At 51.5% G+C, this 9174-nt stretch overlaps 1 long non-coding RNA gene across 1 annotated transcript; it reads left to right on the forward strand.

The window, feature by feature from the left end:
• Positions 1–154: 154 nt before the first annotated feature.
• On the forward strand, positions 155–8195 carry LOC118920843 (uncharacterized). Its single transcript, XR_005028097.2, has 3 exons — positions 155–1469; positions 2393–2516; positions 7402–8195. It is a non-coding gene; the product is annotated as an uncharacterized LOC118920843 (long non-coding RNA).
• The last annotated feature ends 979 nt before the right edge of the window (positions 8196–9174 follow it).

Here is a 9174-nt window from a genome sequence, read left to right on the forward strand (position 1 = left end):
ATGGGGATCAAATAATCACTGGGGGGAGGGTGTGCAGGCTGTAGAGAGCACAGTGCCACAGGCTGTCCCTGCCTGTGGGTGCCTGGTCCAGACGGCGTCTTCCCTGTACCCCTGCCTCTCAGAGGACGTCCCCACCAGGGCAGGCCGCTGAGCTTTGTACCATGTGCTATGTTGTGGCCCATTGTGGGTGTAGGGGGTTCTTCACTGTCAGACCTGTAACCGCAAAAATCACAGCCTTGGCTGAGGCCCCTTCATGTGTATGTGAAGATGTGCAACCCCATCAGAGAGCGGCGTCCCAGCGTGCCTGAGAGAGGGTACTGCGGCCAGCAGGGCCTCTTTACCTGGCAACTCACATGACTTTGTCCCCAGGTATCACAAGAATTTGTCCCTCAGCCTCCACATAGGTTTTTGGGTATTGTTAGTGGAATTTCCACAACATTCAAGTGTCTTCCTTCTGAAGCCAGGTGCTTAGGGAGAGAGTGGTGGAGGCAGTGGTGACCTCTAGGCCCAGAGACAGGAGCCTTCTGTGCCTGTGGCTCACGCCCTCCAGGTTCTTTCCCACAGCCGGTGGTCTCCCTGAGGGGTGCACAGTGCCATCAAAGGGAGTCCCCTGGGCCAGCCAGTGCTCCTGTTGGTCCATTTGGAAATGCTGGTTGAGTATTTGGGCTGTGTACATGGTAAAGGGTAGGGGTGGAGGTGCTGCAAACAGGTGACTGAAGAGTAAGCCAGTATGGAGGTGGGGTGACAAGGACAGAAGTGACCGATCACAGAGGCCACAGCGGGGGGCAGGGCAGCATCCAAGAGGCTCCCTTGTTAAAAAAGGACCCTTTCTTTGTGAATGTACAGATGGTGTCCACATTCCCTGTCTGTCCCCTCCCAGCTGAGTGTCTCACTTGGCTGTGAACCTGGAGAGTTACACGGTCCCCCAGCTGTACGCTCCTACCCACTGTTGTGGTGATAGCACTGTTTTACTTGGTGGCCTCGGTGCTGCCATTCAGTCTGTGTTCCCCTGGCACTCTGTCCCTGTTCTCAGCTCTGCTTTGCAGGATCTGGTGCTGATGGCTTCTGGCAAGTCATTTCCATAATGGTGGGGGCCACGACGTGAGTGCCCAAATCCAGGTGACATGAGTTCCCATACTGGAACAATTGGACCAGCCCGTCAGTAGAGAGACCTGGGAGCCTGCAGTTGGAACAACTCCAGCCCACATGACGTGGCTTGGGAACCACTGGTAAAGGGGACGGGGTATGAAGATGTGAGAGCATCAAGATGGGAGGGGGGTGAGCCACCAGCTAGAGGTCAGGGGGAACATCAGATTCAAGTGACAGTTTAATTTGTGCAGGTTGTACCCTAACAAGTTCCTAGATCTCACTTCAAGTCCTCTTGCCTGTTCCCCCAAGGCACTGTGATCAGTGGGGTTGGAATTCAACTCCAGGCAGGTCCTGGCTGTGGCCTCCAGTACAAGACCATGGTGAGCCTTCCTGACTGCCCCCCCACATGAGGAACATGTGATAATGAGCATTTCCTAAAGCTTGAAACTATTCTATATAAATGGCGTATCATTTAGTCTTTTTTTGGCTAACATGTAAAGTGATGGTGATTATTAGATGGTAGTTTTAAAAAACGTTTTCCTTGGAAAAAGAGAACACTAACAATCTTATACGAGTCTCCCAATTAAAAACTAATCACAAAGAACCCAAGAATGGACTAACAGTTACCAAAGGGAAAGGGACTGGGGAGGATGGGTGGGAAGGGAGGGATAAGGGGGGGAAAAAAAGAAAAGGGGCATTATGGTTAGCATGTATAATGTTGGGGGGAGGCTTGGGGAGGGCTGTGCAACACAGAGAAGACGAGTAGTGATTCTACAGCATCTTACCACGCTGATGGACAGGGGTTGTGGGGGGGACTTGGTGATGGGGGGAGTCTAGTAAACATAATGTTCCTCATGTAATTATAGATTAATGATACAAAAAAAAAACGGGAAGAGGAAATTATTTCAAGTATGCAGAAAATGAAGGATTTGGGGGGAAAGCACATTAACTATGAATGTTAGGGCATTTAGGGTACTAATGCCTAGAAATAAAAAAATAGTTAGTTATAAAAAAAAAAACTAAAACCAGAAACTGGCTGATGAACCCCCAGGTCTGGGAACCACTGGGCTATGGGCTAAATGGACTGTGTGGGCCCGCTGGCAGCATCTGCCCTGGGGAAGTGGGTCGGCCTCATCAGGCAACTGCATTTCAGGTGACCTGGAGCCACCGGGGCAGGCTGCCTGCCCTCATATACCTGCCGGGATTCAAGTTATCAGGACTCAGCCTCCTTAGCCCTTTCTTCTCCTTTAGATAAGATCAGGTATTATCTACTCCCCAGTGACTCATTGGGACTTTTTCCCAGCCTTCTCAGTTGTGCTGAAAGAGGATGATGGAATTCTGGATTTCCTGTCAGTTTAATCTATTTCTTCTGTCACTGAAACTGGAAACAGCCAATCAAATCATTCATACACAGCCGGGCACTTTGGGTGAGTAGCTCGAGTCTGCGTAGCGGGACTCCTGGAGAGGGCTCACTGGCGGGTCCTCATGGTCACTGCTCCCCTGGTGAGCCTGGGTGACGTTCTGCTCTCTGGGGAACCATGGAGATGCCACTTTGTGTATTTTGTGTGCTTTTGGGTGGTATTGAACTTGTTCAAACAGGCTGTCTCCTTGCCTGCCAAAGAGATTCCCCGTGCCGCATTTTCCCCTCGCCCTGTGGCTTACGTAGCCTCAGCCCCCACTTGTGGGTTCTACTGAAGGCAATGAGCCAGCAAGGGGGGCTGCGAGGTTGGTTCACAAGGGGGTTGTTAGCATGGTGGTGAGGGGCCCTGTGGGGATCTCCGTAGCCAGTCAAGGCCCAGCATGGGCTGCTGCCCAAGGCTTGTCCCTTGACCATGGCCTGGGCAGTGACTCTGAATACAAAGGTCCTGGCCAGGCTTCACTGGCCCCAGACTGAAGGGGGGAGCCCTTACGTGTCCTGAAGATACCCAGGTTCCCTGCCTCCTGCCCACTGGCCCCCAGGAGCCCTTAGAGCAGGATATGGCTGATAAGGGTTTACCTGTCTGCCTTTGGTTGGTTTATTTCAGCCATTGTCTTTCTGTTCCCACTTGCTGTGTTTTCCGTTCTCAAGTATAGTCATATCGGCTTAGTATCTGCTGTCACTGCGGCTTAAGGATGATCAGCATCCTTAAGATGGAATTTAGGCTCTTAACCCACAGGGCCGTTGTCCCTCCTTTCCAGGTTACTCTTAGTTCCTGTCTGTTTTTGTTTCCATTTGTGCATATCTTTGCTCCCCTGGGTTCATAAGGAGACATGTATAAGGATGCTCACCAATCTGAATATGGTGGGAGGGGTAGTAATAGCAGTGGGAGAATGGAGTGATGTCCATCCCTGGGGGAACGTGTAGGGAGAATTTAGTGGGAGACACCGTGGAGGACTACAGAGTAGTCTCAAGCCACAAATAGTACATAACACTATTCTTAAAAACAGCTGAGTAAAAAAAGTAAACAGGATAGTATTTACAGACAGCAGAAATAAATGCACACAAGAAACAAAACAGTGTTTGCAAAAATAGGTACAAACAAAAAGCTGCACATTAGAATGTTTGTCTGGAGGGAGTTGAAGGGGTGGGAGTGAGGAATGGAGATAAAAAAATTCAAAGCAAAATGAAACCAGATGGGACTGAAGAAGGAGCCTGGGGTGTTCATCTGTAGGAGACCTGGGTTTTAGGACCTTTATCCTTATTCAAGGTTTTAGACAGGTTTACCTGTGGCCCCAGGTAGGCAGGGTGTACCTTATGCAGTTGATCTCAGTGGGCCTGCTGCTGGCCTCCCAGCTCATATCCCCACAGGTACCACCACTTCCATCCTGGATGTGATGCTCTGATGAGTACCGTGAAATATAATGCTTACATGCCCCATCACAGTACATTTCTAGTGAGATAAATGCCCTTTTAACTAATACTTATTTTCCGTGTCCCCCTGTGGTGGAGTTAGTTTTCACTGGCAACCTGAAAGCCAGAGGCGGCAGTTGGCCCTGCATGGCCACCAAGGAGTGAAGCAGCCCCGTGTCCTTTTTAGGAGAGGCAGATAATTTCCTGGAAGCACTCTCCCCAAAGTTATGAATAGACAGACTGCTGGAATGGATGGTAACTCATGGGATTTATCTGGGCAAAGTTCATGCCTATTTCCAAGACAGTAACTCATAGGACAGATGACATCATTGTGAATCTTCCCTGCTGATCAGCATCCTTAAGATGGAATTTAGGCTCTTAACCCACAGGGCCTTTGTCCCTCCTTTCCAGCCCTTGGCACTGTGCTTCCAGAGCCTTCTTGCCCTCAGAGCTGGCCTAGATCATTATGACGCTAAAAAGAACAGGATATGCCAAGGTTTTGAAAATCTCTTGCTGATCTTTTATTGTCCAAGGAGCATGTAAACTCCAGCTGTGTTTGCTGCCCTGGAGGTGTGGCTCCCTCTCTCCTCACCATTGGCTTGCTTGCCATTTAGAGCCAGTTTAATTAGCACTGGTGTCTGGTTTTCCCACCATTGCCTCATAGGGGGAGAAATCTGGGCCAGGTTAGTGATGCAACATGCAAACTGGAAGAGGTCACCAGGGAACTTATTAAATTTAAGTCTTCCTCTAAACTTTTCATTGCTTGCAGAAAGGGTGTTATAAATCATCCTGGCTTGGGCCAGAGCCTCAAAGGAGGGCAGATTCTGAAACAGTTAGTTACCTGTCCCAGTGGTCAGTGCGGTCATGGAAACCCCGCTTCTAGGGAAAGAGGTCAGTTTTCTGTTCCCAGATTTATAAATCAAGGTCAGCTCTCTTGAACTGTGTCAATGCCTTGAACTGAGGGGGCCCAGCTGGAGTACAGTTTTCACGTTTGAGGTTTGCCAGTTGATGAGCCATTGTTCCAGCCAGAATGAGGATTAAAGGACCTGCATTCCCACAGTCTCTCCTGCCTGCTCTCCTGCTTCATGCCCAGATGGGATTCTGACACACGCTGGGTGTGAGAATAACTAATAACTCTTGCCAGCCACAAGGGTACTTATCATTGACAGTGTTATCGGATGTTGCCTGAGTGGATGGTAAGAGCCCTGAAATCTGAGTCAGAAGACCCAAATTAAAACAAACAAAAAAAACCCCAAAAAAACCTTTATTGAGGTATAATTTACATATAGTAAATGCATTCATTTTAATTGGATACTTCAATGACTTTTGACAAATCTATACACCACAAATGACCACCCAAATCAAGTATAGAATATTTGCTTCAAAAACTTCCCTCATGTTTTATAGTTAGCCCCCTTACCCCACCTTCAGGCTTCACTATTCTGCTTTTTGTCATTATGAAGAAGTTTTGCCTTTTCTAGAATTTAATGTAAATAGAATCATTCAGAATATCCTCGTGTCTGGAGAAGACCTGGGTTTAAACTCTAGTCCCACAATTAGATAACTTTGTGCCCCCTGGCAAGATACAGTTTCCTTTTCCATCTCAGTTTTCTTATTTCTAAGATGAAGATAATGATAACTTACAATAGTCATTCACCCAGGTGTGTCCTGGTGTGGAAGCAACGCCTTTTTGGGGCTCTGGGAAGGTTCTGGGCCAGGAGTTGCTCAGAAATCAGGGGCCTCTGCTCTTCTCAGCCCAACTGTGTCCTCGAGGGCTCCCTGCCACCCGCTATTGGCACACCTGTCCTAGCTTCCCTGGGCCATGGTCTGCAGGTCCCGGCACCCTCTTCAAGGAGGACTTCTTTTATTTTAAATAAGAGATATAAAGACAGCCCAGGAAAGATGGATGGAGTGATGAGGGGCCCCAGATGGGCAGAGGTGGCCAGGGCCTGAGCAATTAGGAGGGACATACCTGGGAAGGTGTCCACAGAGGCAGGACTGGCGCTTCCCTGGCCTTAGGGCTGGGGCACTGGGACTTTCCAGGAGTGAATATAAACAAAGGCAGGTGGGGGCTGCCAGATAACTCAGGTGAGGCACTGGGGACAGACCCACACTGACTCTAATCCCCCTGGGTACAAAACCTGATGGATACCCTTAGGCCAACATGGTCAGACACACACTCACATTCACCTTCAGATCAGAAAACTGCATGTTCTCACCCAACACTCAAGTATTGCTTGTCTTCTGCATACCACTGGGGGGTACAGCATTGAACACATCCAAGTCCCTGCTCCTCTGGAGCTCACAAACTAGAAGAATGTGGAACCTCACATTCAGGCCGCACCCCATTCTTTGCTAGGGATACGGTGGATCCTCAGTGTGGCCTTGAGCAGGTCCTGCTAGTCTTTTGCTCAGCATCTGACCTGGCAGAGTGGGGCTGTGCTGCCCTCTGCTGGCCGTGTGGAGGCAGGGACTGACTCACTGACTGGGAGTTCCCGTGCCTGCCTGGCCATGAGCTAAAGGGAGGGGGAATGGGGCTTTTGGTCCCTTGCTCAGGCTACTTGGCAGAGTGAACAGGGAGACTCAGGGACAGTGTAAGAACGTGTCCTGTGCTCTGACCTCCTTGTTATTTCCTGCATGCCCCAACTCCCTTTCGTATCAGTACCTGAATTTGAAAAGTTCAAGTTGAACCAAATCATGATATTTCTCGAGCCTTCTCCAACAGCACCCCCTTCCCATGGTATCGTCCTCACGGCTCCCAGCTGTGGCACCTGACTCAGGGGATCCCTCCTCAACCAACTTCTGCCCAGCAAGGATAGAGGGACCCGCATCCTGAATGTCATAGTGGAATCCTGCTGACACCTATGGAGGCCAACTTCCTGAGGCCAGGATGCAGGAGAGGCTGACCAGTAGGCCTGGGCTTGGGCCAATAGCCCAGTGATTTCCCAGCCTCTGCCATTCCAGCCTGGGGCCCAGATGCACATGAAAATGCCATCTTGGAAGTGGATCCTCCAATCTCAAATCTTTCAGTCGCCAGCCGACTTCTAGTCCCTTTTGACTCACCCTTGGCTGAGGCCCCAGACATCCAGGGGCAGAGATAAGCCATCCCAATTGTGCCCTGTCCTGTCCAAATTCCTGGCTCACAGAATCTGTGGGCATAATAAAATGGTAGTTTTTATGCCATCAAGTTTTGGGGTGGATTGTTCTGCAGCCCCGGGCACACCATGCCAGTCTACCCCTGCAGACCCAGACCATGGCGGGCTAAATGGGCTTCTGAAGCCTGGTGTGGCAGTGGAACCCACCTTGGTAATGCTGCTTTGGGGCCCCAGCCTGGAGGTCTGGCAGCCTCCATCCCCCATTGATTCCTAAGGGGTTGTCACATTGACCAGATCAGTTCCATGTTTCCTCAATTTTGACCTTTTGGACCCAAATTTTTTCTAATGGGAAAGCAATGTTTCATGCAATAACCATTTTGCCTACAGGGTCTGAAGTAGAGGAGTGGCACACGGCTATTTGGAATTGCAGAAAATGTCACCCACATGTCGGAGAGTGGTGGTGGGGCTGGAACTGGACCAGAGGAAAGGCCAGGGACACCAACGAGGTCAAGGCTGCAAGGACAATGCAGGTGGGGGACAACAATCCCCTGCCCCAAGGCCATGGCCGATGCAGCTCCCTGGGTCCACAACCCGGTGCTTGGCCGTGCCCTCAGCGGAGCCGCGCTCCCTGCACGGGGCCAGGCCGAACCCCCTCCTCTGAATCTGGGCCGGGGTTTCTGGCGTCAGCGCGCAGGAGTCGGCAGAGGGACGCTCTGGCCGGTGCTGTGAGCGGAGGCCGGCAGAGGGCGCTGGCGCCCCGCGTTTGTGCCTCCGGGACGAACCTGTCCAGCTCCGGGGTCCTGCCGGCGGCGAGGGCCCAACGCCGGCCAGCCCTCTGCGCCTGCCTGGTCCATGCCACCGGGCACGCTCTCAGCTGCCCTGGTCTTGGCCTGAACGTCTCGGAATGGAAGGAACCACTTTGCCGCAGCCCGCGACTGAGCTATGGTTCTTCCCACTGCTCAGAACTGGGCTTGACCAGGCCCTTAAATCTTGACTACATCTCAGAGAAAGGCACGCATCTCACCAGTTTGCAGGTCTAGGCCATGATAATATAATCAACAACAGAAATCAAATAATACAATGACTTCTGTGGAGTTCTAATTATTGACCTGGCTGGTCAGGATCCTTCGTAGTGGAGTCAGGGCAGGTAGGCTGGGCCTCAGTTCAGCTCCCGGGAGGTGGCCACCTGCTCCACTGTCAGGGTCCTTGCACACCTGGAGGGAGGAACAGGAGGGCTGAAGGGAATCTGAGGGTCCGGTGGGGTGTCTGAACCACTCCAGGCCACCCTGTACCTGCGTTTCTGCCCGTTGCCCCCATCCCTCCTGCAGCCTTGAGTGGCCAGAGAGCCTGAGCAGTGGCCCAGGAACAGGATGACTAGCAGCTACCAGGAAGCACTGCCCAAGGTCATGGCGCTCAGAGCTACAGCCGGATCCCAGAGCTGTGCTGGCTGTGCCAGGGCCTCGCCCAACCTGCTCCAGGCTCTGGGCTATCGGGGACCAGCCAGTGTGCAGTCCCCGTGGGTCAAGCAGCCCTGGCATGAGGCAGTATTGCATGGTGGCCACGGGCTTGGCCCGTGGAGCCCCTGTGGCTGGGTTTGAGTCCTGCTGTTACTACCTACGAGCTGTGTGGACCTTGGATGTGACAGTTAACTCATTGTCTCAGTTTCCTTGTCTTACAAAGGAAGATAGTAGTAGTATGCATTTCTGCGTTAATCACACTTTTTATTTTTTGTGCTTTTAATGATGCTTTGACATCTTGGAGCTGTGCAGATCCAAGAAGGGACCGCCCGCCCCTCCCAGGGCCAGCTAAGTCTCAAGGATGGGAAACAATTTGCCTTGCGTGTACCTTTCAGATGCGAGCAGATGGATCCAAGGCCCACGGCCCCTCCCCCTCCCTTACCTAACTCACACAAGCCAATATTCCTCCTGCCTCCATCATCCCAGGGCCAGCAAAGGTACCAGACAACGAGGGGGAGCCCCTATAGCCTGGTGCTGCTAAAAGTACTCAAACTAGCCACTCCTAGACTGGCGACTTTGCCTTGCCATTCCTCCCTGTGAAAAGCACAGTGAAGATTCCGGCCCATGTTTTCCGCTTTCCTTCTGCCTTCGGACTGAGGGTACTTCTCCATGGGGCCCTACGTGGTATGCTGTGATCCCTCCT

This window comes from Manis pentadactyla, chromosome 5 (genome assembly GCF_030020395.1).
Source record: "Manis pentadactyla isolate mManPen7 chromosome 5, mManPen7.hap1, whole genome shotgun sequence".
Lineage (NCBI taxonomy): Eukaryota > Metazoa > Chordata > Mammalia > Pholidota > Manidae > Manis > Manis pentadactyla.